Source organism: Ovis canadensis, chromosome 12 (assembly GCF_042477335.2).
Source record: "Ovis canadensis isolate MfBH-ARS-UI-01 breed Bighorn chromosome 12, ARS-UI_OviCan_v2, whole genome shotgun sequence".
Taxonomy (NCBI): domain Eukaryota; kingdom Metazoa; phylum Chordata; class Mammalia; order Artiodactyla; family Bovidae; genus Ovis; species Ovis canadensis.
The window spans coordinates 52807641-52818306 of record NC_091256.1 but is presented as its reverse complement, the minus strand read 5'-3'; the positions used below and the strand labels follow the sequence as shown (position 1 = coordinate 52818306).

At 43.2% G+C, this 10666-nt stretch overlaps 1 long non-coding RNA gene across 1 annotated transcript; it reads left to right on the top strand.

Annotated features, from left to right (window-relative positions):
• Positions 1–2535: 2535 nt before the first annotated feature.
• On the top strand, positions 2536–10180 carry LOC138416054 (uncharacterized). The gene is made up of 3 exons (XR_011247492.1): positions 2536–4356; positions 4989–5046; positions 6509–10180. It is a non-coding gene; the product is annotated as an uncharacterized lncRNA (long non-coding RNA).
• Positions 10181–10666: the final 486 nt, after the last annotated feature.

The window sequence follows — 10666 nt, the reverse complement described above, 5'->3', positions numbered from 1 at the left end:
CTGTGTAAATCCCACTGCTTTTCCATTACCATTCCTCGCCTCTGACGTCACAAGTTGGGGACTGGTTGAAACACAGGGTGTTAAGCTGCCTGGTCTCTTCTCTTCCATTGGGCCTGAGCCTGACCTCCACGCTGCTCTCCCGACTTCATGGCAGGACCCTCCTCTGGCCTTAGAGCAACTCCCTCTTCTAGACCAGCACTGTCCAGTGGCAACATAATATGAGCCATGTGGCAATTTCAAATTTTCTAGCAGCCATATTAAAATAATATAAAAAGAAACAGATTAAATTAATTTAAAATTATTTTATTTAATACAGTGTATCTAAATTATTATTATTTCAACATATAATTGATGTACAGATTATTAATGAGATATTTTATATTCTAGGCTTCCTAGGTGGTGCTAATGGTAAAGAACCCACCTGCCAATGCAAGAGACATAAGAGACACAGGTTCAATCCCTGGGTCGGGAAGATCCCCTGGAGGAGGGCATGGCAACCCACTCAAGTATTCTTGCCTGGAGAATCCCGTGGACAGAGGAGCCTGACAAGCTATAGTCCATAGAGTCACACAGAGTCAGACATGACTGAAGCGACTTAGCATGCATGCATGAACGTTTTATATTCTATTTTCATGCTAAGTCTTCACTCTCACAGGACATGCCCATTTGGACCAGCCACATTTCAAGGGCTCAGTAGCCACACATAGCTGGTGATCATTGGGCTGGACAGTGTAGCTCTTGATCCCTCCCTTGTGCAGGAAAGCAGCTTGCTGCCTGCAAAAGCTTGGGTGATTTCAGTGTTTTCATTTCAGCTCAGTTTCTCATTTGCCCTAAAATGCTATTATGTGTTCCTTACTTTGGAGCTGTGGTGGGATCTTGGTAGTTAGCCCATAGATCTGGAAGGCAAGGTCTCAAGGTCAGAAATTCCTCACCCCTGGCAGGCAGAAGGAAGTCTTGGGGCTTACTGTTTGTTTTTTAATTTTGGGGGGTAATTTTAGATTTACAGAGAATTTATAAAGATGATACAGAGAGTTCCCGTACACACTTCACCCTGTTTCCTCTAATGATAATTTTACCTAATTATAGTACATTTATTAAAGTTAACAAATTAAGCCTGGTACAATCTGTTAACTAATCTTTTGGACTTTATTTGGATTTCATCTGTCTTTCCACTGATGTCCTTTTTCTGTTCCAAGAAAGTACTTGATTTTTAATAAATAAATCTATCTATCCATCTACTCACTTATCAGTCATCCAACTACCTATAGATACATTGAGGTAAAATTGATATATGGTGAATTAATGCATATAAAATATTCAGTTCAGTCGCTCAGTCATGTTCAACTCTTTGCGACCCAATGGACTGCAGCATGCCAGGCCTCCCTGTCCATCACCAACTCCTGGAGTTTATTCAAACTCATGTCCATTGAGTTAGTGATGCCATCCAACCATCTCATTCTCTGTCATCCCTTGGACAAGTCTAACATTTGTATATATTTGTGAAACCATCACATGATAGATATGAACCATAAAGTAACAAATAGCCAAGCTTATTTAGAGTTTTTTTTTTAAGTCTTTAAGTCACTTCAGTCATGTCTGACTCTGTGCGACCCCACAGACAGCAGCCCACCAGGCTCCCCTGTCCCTGGGATTCTCCAGGCAAAAACACTGGAGTGGGTTGCCATTTCCTTCTCCAATGCATGAAAGTGAAAAGTGAAAGTGAAGTCGCTCAGTCGTGTGCAACTCTTAGCGACCCCATGGGCTGCAGCCCACCAGTCTCCTCCGTCCATGGGATTTTCCAGGGAAGAGTACTGGAGTGGGGTGCCATTGCCTTCTCCGTATTTAGAGTTTACGAAATGCCAAACATTATCTTAAACACTTTACATGAATAAACATATTTAACCCTTGCAACAGTTTGTGGTAGATCAGATTACTGCTGCCATTTCTTTATTCCTTGTTATAGAATTATGCCCCTACGCCCTTTGCTGTGTGATATGACAGGGGCTCCCTCTAGAATAAGGGGAGTATATTTTCCACCTATTATGGACTGAACTGTGTCCGTCCAAATCCTTGTCTTGAAGCACTGACCCCCAATGTGACTGTTCTTGGAGATAAAGCCTTTCAGGGGATAAAGTTAAATGAAGCCATATGGGTGGGGGCCTAATCCAACAGGACTGGTGTCTTTATAGAAACAGGAAGAGCTAGCAGGGGAATGCACACAGAGGAAAGGCCATGTGAGGACACAGGGAGAAGGTGGCCGTCTGCAGGCCAGGAAGAGAAATCTCACCAGAAACCCATCCTGCTAACACCTTGAGCTGAATTTCCAGCCACCAGAATGCAAGAAAATAGAGTTCTGTCATTAAGCCATCCAGCTTGTGCTGTTTTGTTACGGCAGCCCAAGCAGACTAATAACATCACTCTGGTGAGAGTGACTGACCTTGGCCAGTGATATGTCAGCAGTTTGCCTCTTTAGTATGGCTTTCGTGTGTTTGGAGGACTTGGCTTGCCTGCCTATGTGCCTATGACTCCTTATGAGAGAGATAAACCTGGAAAACTGCTGGTCCATGGAGAATGAGAAAAAACACAGAACCAACCTGAACTCAACCCACAATCTGCAGCCTCAGCCAAGACTTGCTGATCATCACCCAACTCAGCAGAACTTCAGCTGACTGAAAAAACCCATGACAAAGAAAGGGAATGTAGAGATTATAAGCCATTGAGATTTTGGGATTGTTTGTTATGCAGCCAAAACTGATAAGCAGTTAATTGAGATAATATTATTATCTCACATTTTATCAGTGAAGGAAGTGAGACACAGAGAGCTTAAGTACTTGTCCAAGGTCACACAGCTAGTTTGTGGCCGATCTAAGATATAAACTCGAGCAGCCTGGCTCCAATGTACACGCTTGCAACCACCACACACACACTAGTCCTTATAAAATCAGAGTTCTTCACCATTCTTTGATTGGATGATTTAATTAATTCGTTCTTTGACTTGTTAATTCATCAAACATAGATATTTGGTTTCCGCATTATTTTTTCTCATGATATCCCTATCTTCCCCTTAGCAGTTATCAATAACTGTTGTTTATATGTGTCTTTTTCTATGGTGGTTTTCTATCCCTCTTGCTAGACATTCAGCTCTGTGAGGGCAGGGAATGTATCTTTTTTGTTCTCACAGTATACTGATCAATAACAGTAACTTCCTGTTAAATATAAGTGAGTTAATTGTTAAATGCCAGCACTGGTTATGTTTTGGGACCTAGAAATAAGGCATTTCACCCTCTCTTAGACACCAAGATTATGATGGAAGTAGCTAAAGGGTGAGCAAGGTATAGAGAGCAGTGGGGCACAAAGATGAATCATTTATTCTGCTGTCAGGGAGGTGCATTAGAGGTTTCACAGAGGAGATAAATAGTTGGGACTTGAAGGAAGAGTAGAGAAAATCTCTGATTTACTCTGATTTAGGAGGCAATCCCTAGCAGAGAGAACAACCAAGGAAAAGCAGGGAGGTTTAAATGCATGGTGGCTGCTGGACTTTGTGGGTTATCCAGGTTGGTTGAAACATAATGTGTGTGGAGGAACTGTCTGGAGGTCAGCTGGAGGAGGGGGTAATGGTCTGATCCCCGAATGCCAAGCTAAGGAGCTTGGACTCCACCTACAGGTCATGGGGAGGAGTCGATTGCCTAATCCTGGAAGTGTTTGAGCTGACACTACAGGCACTTTCCTAAGATTGTGTTAAGAGTATTTATGCATCAGAAGAGGGCAGAAGTTATGCAGATTAATAAGGGGAAACCTTACTGAAATGGAGTCAAGAGGCCAGAATGGGAGCTCTCAGGCTTGTACCAATCAAAGTCAATATATATCCCTACAGGAAGATGTACCTTGCATTTCTGGCAGGAATGAAACTAGAAGGAGGAAGAGATTTTCTCCTTGCCTGGAAACAGCTCAGCCAATGAGAGACTATCACAGTTTAGCTAATGGAAAGACAGTATACTTCAACCTCCCAGTTTCCTCCAAAGGACTTTTTGCTTATAACAGCCCCACCCAGCTTTTCCCTTCTCTGTGAAAGAGTTCCCTCTCCTTTACTTAACAGGATTTGCAAGTGATTCACTGTAGTTGCATGTCTTGAGCTGCAATTCTTTGCTGCTCCCAAATAAACCCATCCTGATGGTAAAATAGCTGGCAGTTTCATTGTTTTAGATTGATATTACACGGAGGTTCCATTAAAATGTGGAGAAGATCGCCCCCCAACCCCCTCCCCAGCTGGACAACTCTGAGGCTGGTGAGCAAACATCCTGGTACCCACAGAGCCCACTGAGTTCACTGCTTTCTAGCTGATCCCGGAGTATAAGGGTAAGTTTTCCTCCTGAATCTGAGCTCCACTCTTTTTGCATTCTGAACCTTTCCAGACTTTATTTGGCATCTATTTAAAGGCTTTGTCCTTTTTTTGTTTTGTCTATGAGCACTCAGTTGGAATTTTGGCCTCAGACTTTTGAAATCAGACTTTTCCTACTGAAACTCTGCGGGTATTTGACTTGTGTGCTTTTTAGGAATGATTCTTTTGCTCTTGAGAAAAACCTCTGAAAAATGGGACCCAGTTATCCAAATGTTTTTGGGGCACCTTCCTTTCAGGAATGCTGGGTGATTTTATGTTTAAAAACCAACGTCCTTCCTCATGTGTATTTCTAACTAAATGGACTGACTAATCAAAAGTAATTAAAAAAATTGATGGCCATTATAGGGAACTTTTGAATTCCCCAAACTTATATTTCTCAAAATTCTATTAAACAGTCATGGCTCTGAAATCATCAAAACGGAATTGGACACCTATTTTAATTGGTATTTTGAAGCTTCCAAACTTTATCAGGAGTCTAATATGACCTCTTTGAAAAACACAATAATTAAATTAAGAGGGAAACAAATGATTAAAGAAAAACAAATGGTATCCAAAGCCTCGTGTTCATCTTTCCTTTTCTTTGTTTCAGGCTCCAGCCCTAGTGTCATCTTACTCCTCTGGGCCTATCAGAACCTGACCCTTCAAAGGTAAATCTTCAGAGCATCCAAATAAAGCCCAGGTTACCTATATTCCCTGGATGAATTGTGAACCACAGTTAAGGAATTTCTTAAAGTTACCGAGGACCCTCATGGGTTTGCTGAAGATTTTCACATAGTTGTTCAAACCAGCCAGTCTGGTTTCTCAGATTTATATCAAATAGTTTATGTGCTTGTTGGTGAGAGTCAAGCAAACACTGGATGAAACTAGCCCCATGGGAACATCCTGGAGGGGATTTAGAAGTGCAAATCCCTGACTTTTGGCAAGAGGTGGGAACACTCGATGAAACCTCCACCAGGCAATTACAGTAGCCTTTCCTAAGCCTGTTGATCAGAACGAAATTCAGCCTTGCACACCAAAATCTGATGACCCTTTTCTAATCAACTTCAGGTTATTTTTGAAGAAAACTTTGATCTTCCTTCAGATGTTGAGTCCATTAGGGTAACTGTTACCTCTATGTTTATTAACAGACAGAACTGGGATCTTTTGTTAAAAGGGTCTGGATGGAATGGGGAACTATGTCCATTCCAGATTTAGTAAATTTGGCAAGTCAGCTCACTTGCACCAAAAAGTCACCAAAGAGAAAGACCACTAAAATTCTTAATCTTCATCTCCAGCAAATGAAGGTCCCAAAACAAAGTAAAAGGAGAAGGCAATGGCACCCCACTCCAGTACTCTTGCCTGGAAATTCCCATGGATGGCGGGAGCTTGGTAGGCTGCAGTCCATGGGGTCGCTGAGTCGGACACGACTGAGCGACTTCACTTTCACTTTTCACTTTCATGCATTGGAGAGGGAAATGGCTCCCCACTCAAGTATTTTTGCCTGGAGAATCTCAGGGATGGGGGAGCCTGGTAGGCTGCCATCTATGGGGTCGGACGGAGTCGGACATGACTGAAGCGACTTAGCAAACAAAGTAAAAAACCTTCTAGTTTCCACTGTTGCAAAGAGCCAGGGCATTGGAAAAAAGACTGCTACAAATTCAAACATTCAGCCCTTTCATCAGCTTTTCCAATGTCCTCCTAAGGCCCAATGAGGGGGCTCCAAGGAACTATGAGGCTTTTCACAATTTTCTCTCTTAATCAGCTAGAAGAAACATCTCTCCAAATTAGGAAGGAACTTCTGTCTTTACTGAGAGCAGAGCCACACTCTCGGTGCTCAATCCCACTGCAGAGAACTAATACAGTTCAGATAGGGGATCTCTAATAACCCTCAACAGGCTCCTGTCTCTCAGCCTTCTCCCTTTTGTTTGGGCCCTCTGAGAGATACACACCCTTTTTCCTTAGCTCCTTTGCCTCCATTCATTATTAGGTTAAGTCTTCTTGGAAGAGTGTTATGCAAGAATTTCTTTCTCCCAAAAGGGGGAAATAATTTTAAATTTGATAGTACCCATCAAAATACCCAGGCAGGTGAATTAAATGATCTTTTGACATCTTTTTTTCTGTTTCCAACAGTCCTGGAGCTGATTCTTGAAACACTGATTATTTGTCCCTGTTGAATCAGCTATCACACTCCTCAGCTGGCAAAAATCTCCAACTGGTATTGGTGAAATCCACAGTGCACCTTCCATCAAGTTTCAAATAGATCACTTCAAACCCCTCCCAAGAATTAATCAATTTCCTATCAACCCACTCCAGTATTCTTGCCTGGGAAGTCCCATGGACAGAGGAACCTGGCAGGCTACGGTCAATGGGGTCATGAAGAGTTGGACATGACTTAGTGACTAAACAACAACAGCAGTAAGTAAAGGAGTCCCTTCAACGTATAAAGCCTATGAGAGAGGATCTCAAGGCTCATGGCCTCATTATCCCTTGCGCTGACTGTGGTGTGGAGAAGACTCTTGAGAGTCCCTTGGACTGCAAGGAGATCCAACCAGTCCATCCTAAAGGAGATCAGTCCTGGGTGTTCAATGGAAGGACTGATGTTGCAGCTGAAACTCCAGTACTTCGGCCACCTGGTATGAAGAGCTAACTCATTTGAAAAGACCCTGATGCTGGTAAAGATTGAGGGCAGGAGAAGAAAGGGACGACAGAGGATGAGATGGTTGGATGGCATCACCGACTCAATGGACATGGGTTTGGGTAGACTCTGGAAATTGGTGATAGATAGGGAGGCCTGGCGTGCTGCGGTTCATGGGGTCGCAAAGAGCTGGACACGACTGAGTGACTGAACTGAACTGAATCCCTCTAATACCCCTGTTTTACCTATGAGAAAACCCAAGGGATGACCTCCGAGCAATAAAAGCACTCTTATCTTGTGACAGGGTTCCCAGGTGACGCCAGTGGTAAGAAACCTGCCTGCCAATGCAGGCGACTTAAGAGATGCAGGTTCGATCTCTGGGTCGGGAAGATCCCCTGAAGGAGAGCATGGCAACCCACTCCAGTATTCTTGCTGGAGAATCCCATGGACAGAGAAGCCTGGTGGGCTGTAATCCACAGGGTTGCTAAGAGTTGGACACGACTAAAGCGACTTAACATGCATCCTCTGACACCCTGTTGTTCCTAATGCCCAGATGCTACTGACATCTGTTCCCACTGGAAGCTAAAATTTTCACTGTACTTAATCTATGCAGTGTATTTTTCAGTATTCTACTTGATAAGGTTAGCCAATATCTTTTTGCCTTCACCTGGGACAGACAATACACTTGTACAGTGATGCCCCAGGGTTTCACAGCAAGTCCTTACTTTTCTCAAATCTTGAAAGCTGATTAGGCTGATGTAAAGTTTTCTACAGGTTCTACTTTCTTACAATATATAGATGATTTGCTCCTATGCTCTGCTTCTCAGACCTCCTCACAGAAGACAGCATCTACCTGCTAAGAATTTGGCCTTAAAGGGACCTAAAATCTCCAAAGAAAATTTTGGTTTGCTTAAATTCAGGTTTGGTATATGGGGCACCTGATCTCAGAACAGGGACTGAGTTCGGACCCAGATAGGCTTCCTAGCATCCTGAACTTCCCCAAATCAAAAACTAAGCACCAGGCTTCCCTCGTGGCTCCGTGGTAAAGAATCTGCCTGCTACTGCAGGAGACACGGATTCGATCCCTGGTCTGGGATGATCCCACAAGCCGTGGAGCAACTAAGCCCACGCGCCACAACTACTGAGCCTGTGCTCTGGAGCCTGGGAGCCAGAGTTACTGATCTCACATGCCGCAAGCACTGAAGCACTCGCTCCAGAGTGCTCCCCAACAAGAAAAGCCACAACAGTGAGGAGCACGCACACCACAACGAGAGAGCAGTCCCCACTTGCCAAACTCGAGAGAAGCCTGTGCAGCGACAAAGACCCAGCACAGTCAAAAATGAGAGAAGAATGAATGAATGAATGAATCCACAAAAAGTGGAGCTCACACACTGAGAAAGCAAAACGAAGACTAAGCGCCAATTATGAAATTGTCTCAGACTATCTGGCTACTGTTGAAATGGGACTCCAAATTTCACTCTTATGGTCACCCCTATATGCTTATTAAAAACCCAGAAAACTCAACCCCATTAATTAAGGAGAGCAAGATGACACAGACTTTGAAGACCTAAAGAAAAACTTAATGAGACCACCTGCCCTTGGACATCCTAATTACCAGCTTCCCTTTTGCCTCTTTGTATATGAGAAGAAAGGGAATGTCCTCAGAGCACTCACCCCAAAACATGGGGACCATCATCGACCTGTAGGGTATTATAGCCAACAGCTGAACCCTATGGCACAGGGATCTCTCTTGCCTCAGAGCCTTTCCTGCCACTGCCCTCTGGTTAAGGCCACTGAAGAGATAATCATGGGATTCCATTCAACCACCTTTGTACCCCATGTATACAGAGAGGTATACATGGGGTATACAAAGGGATGGAAGCCCTCCTGAATTCTCATTCACCCAACGCTTTTCAGTCAGTTGCCTCAGCTCGTACGAAATCCTTTTGCTAACTGCTCCTCACATAAGCCTTTCACATTTGCTAACCTCAGCCCTGCTCCTCTTCTCCCCTCCTTCACTACAAAACACCCCAGCACTGCCTGACACTATCAAAAAGACAGCATCCATGAACCAATACTGGTGGGAAAATATTAATAAGACCGTAACAAGTATTTGCCCTCTTGTCCCATCTGTCCAAAATATAAGCCAGAGAAACCTGTTTGCACTCCTCCCAGACATCTTGAATTGCTTAATGAGCCATTCGAGGTTTGGCAGATGGAATTCATATAGCTGTCTCCATCTCATGGATATAAATATGTTTTAGTCATGGTCTGTATATTTTCTCACTGGACTGAAAAGCCTTCCTTGCAGACAGGCCATTGCTTCTTCTGTGGCTACAGTTTTGGAAGAGGCAATCTTTTAGAAAAGATTATCCCTACCGTGGGAAACCATCTTGAACTTTACACTGATCGTGGAACTCATTTTACTGGTCAGATGCTTCAACAAGTCTGTGCTGTTTGTCTGGTTTTATAAATTTTTTTACTGTGCTTACTATCTTCAATTCTCAGGGTTAGCCGAATGTACTCATCTCACTGTTAAGACCCGATTGGCAAAATGTATAAAGATCCTCCAAATACCCTGGCCCAAAGTGTTGCTGTTAGTCCTTCTCAATCTCAAACCCATCCCCTTTGGAACGCTCACCTTTTAGTCACAGATCACTCAATGATCCTGGCCCCTGCTTCTTTTGATATGCAGCTGATAAAAGAAGATAAAACTCAATATTGTAAAGGCTTAATTGCTTTAATTCAAAATAGCCATGCATTAAAAGAGCAATCTTTTCACAGTGCACTCTCAGGAGAGGAGAACCTTAAGCATCACACTTTTCAACCTGGAGATTTCATCTATTGGAAAAGACACCTCCAGAAGGACTCTCTTTAAACTCACTGAAATGGCCCCTATCAGGCACAGAGAACCTACCCTTGTGCCAACAAACTGCAGGGATAGATTCCTGGATGCACACGAAACATCTAAAAAAAGCACCAGACCCTGAGACTGGGCTTATATACCATCTGGTGACTTGAAGGTAAGGATTTCCCAGAACTGAAGCAGACATCTGATAAGATAGCTTTCCCAAGATGTCTGGACAAGGCCTGCGAGAAGGTTTAGAATTCACAGAAGTCTCTTTCTTTCATGTAGACTGTAAATAAACTCTGGATTTCTATCCAAATTCATGGTCTCTGAATTTACAAATATTGACAAAACATTTGGTTCTAAACAGTTTCTTTTGAGATAACAAACTGTTTAATTACTTCTTGTTTATTCCTATAGTGTGTCTTCATAAAGACTTAATTCCTTCAGTTTTAAGTGTGCCCGTGCTGTAGAAATCCACTCCAGTAGTATTGCCTGGAAAATCCCATGGACAGAGGAGCCTGGTTGGCTACAGTCCATGGGGTCACAAAGAGTCGGACACAACTGAGCGACTTCACTTCACTTTGCTGTAGTCACTTTTTTTAAGATACAGACTTTAGATGGGGAATGCCTGAGATGTCTCTCTTCCATCCCTTCTTGTTACCCAAATGTGACCACCATAGCTTTCCAGTCTGCATTTGTTCCTTCTGATGTGGGACATGGAGCCCAGGAATGGTCCTTCCTGGCACAAAAGTCCAGGGACAAATGTTCCAATGTTTCAACAGTTTCAGAAACTGTTTAGAAC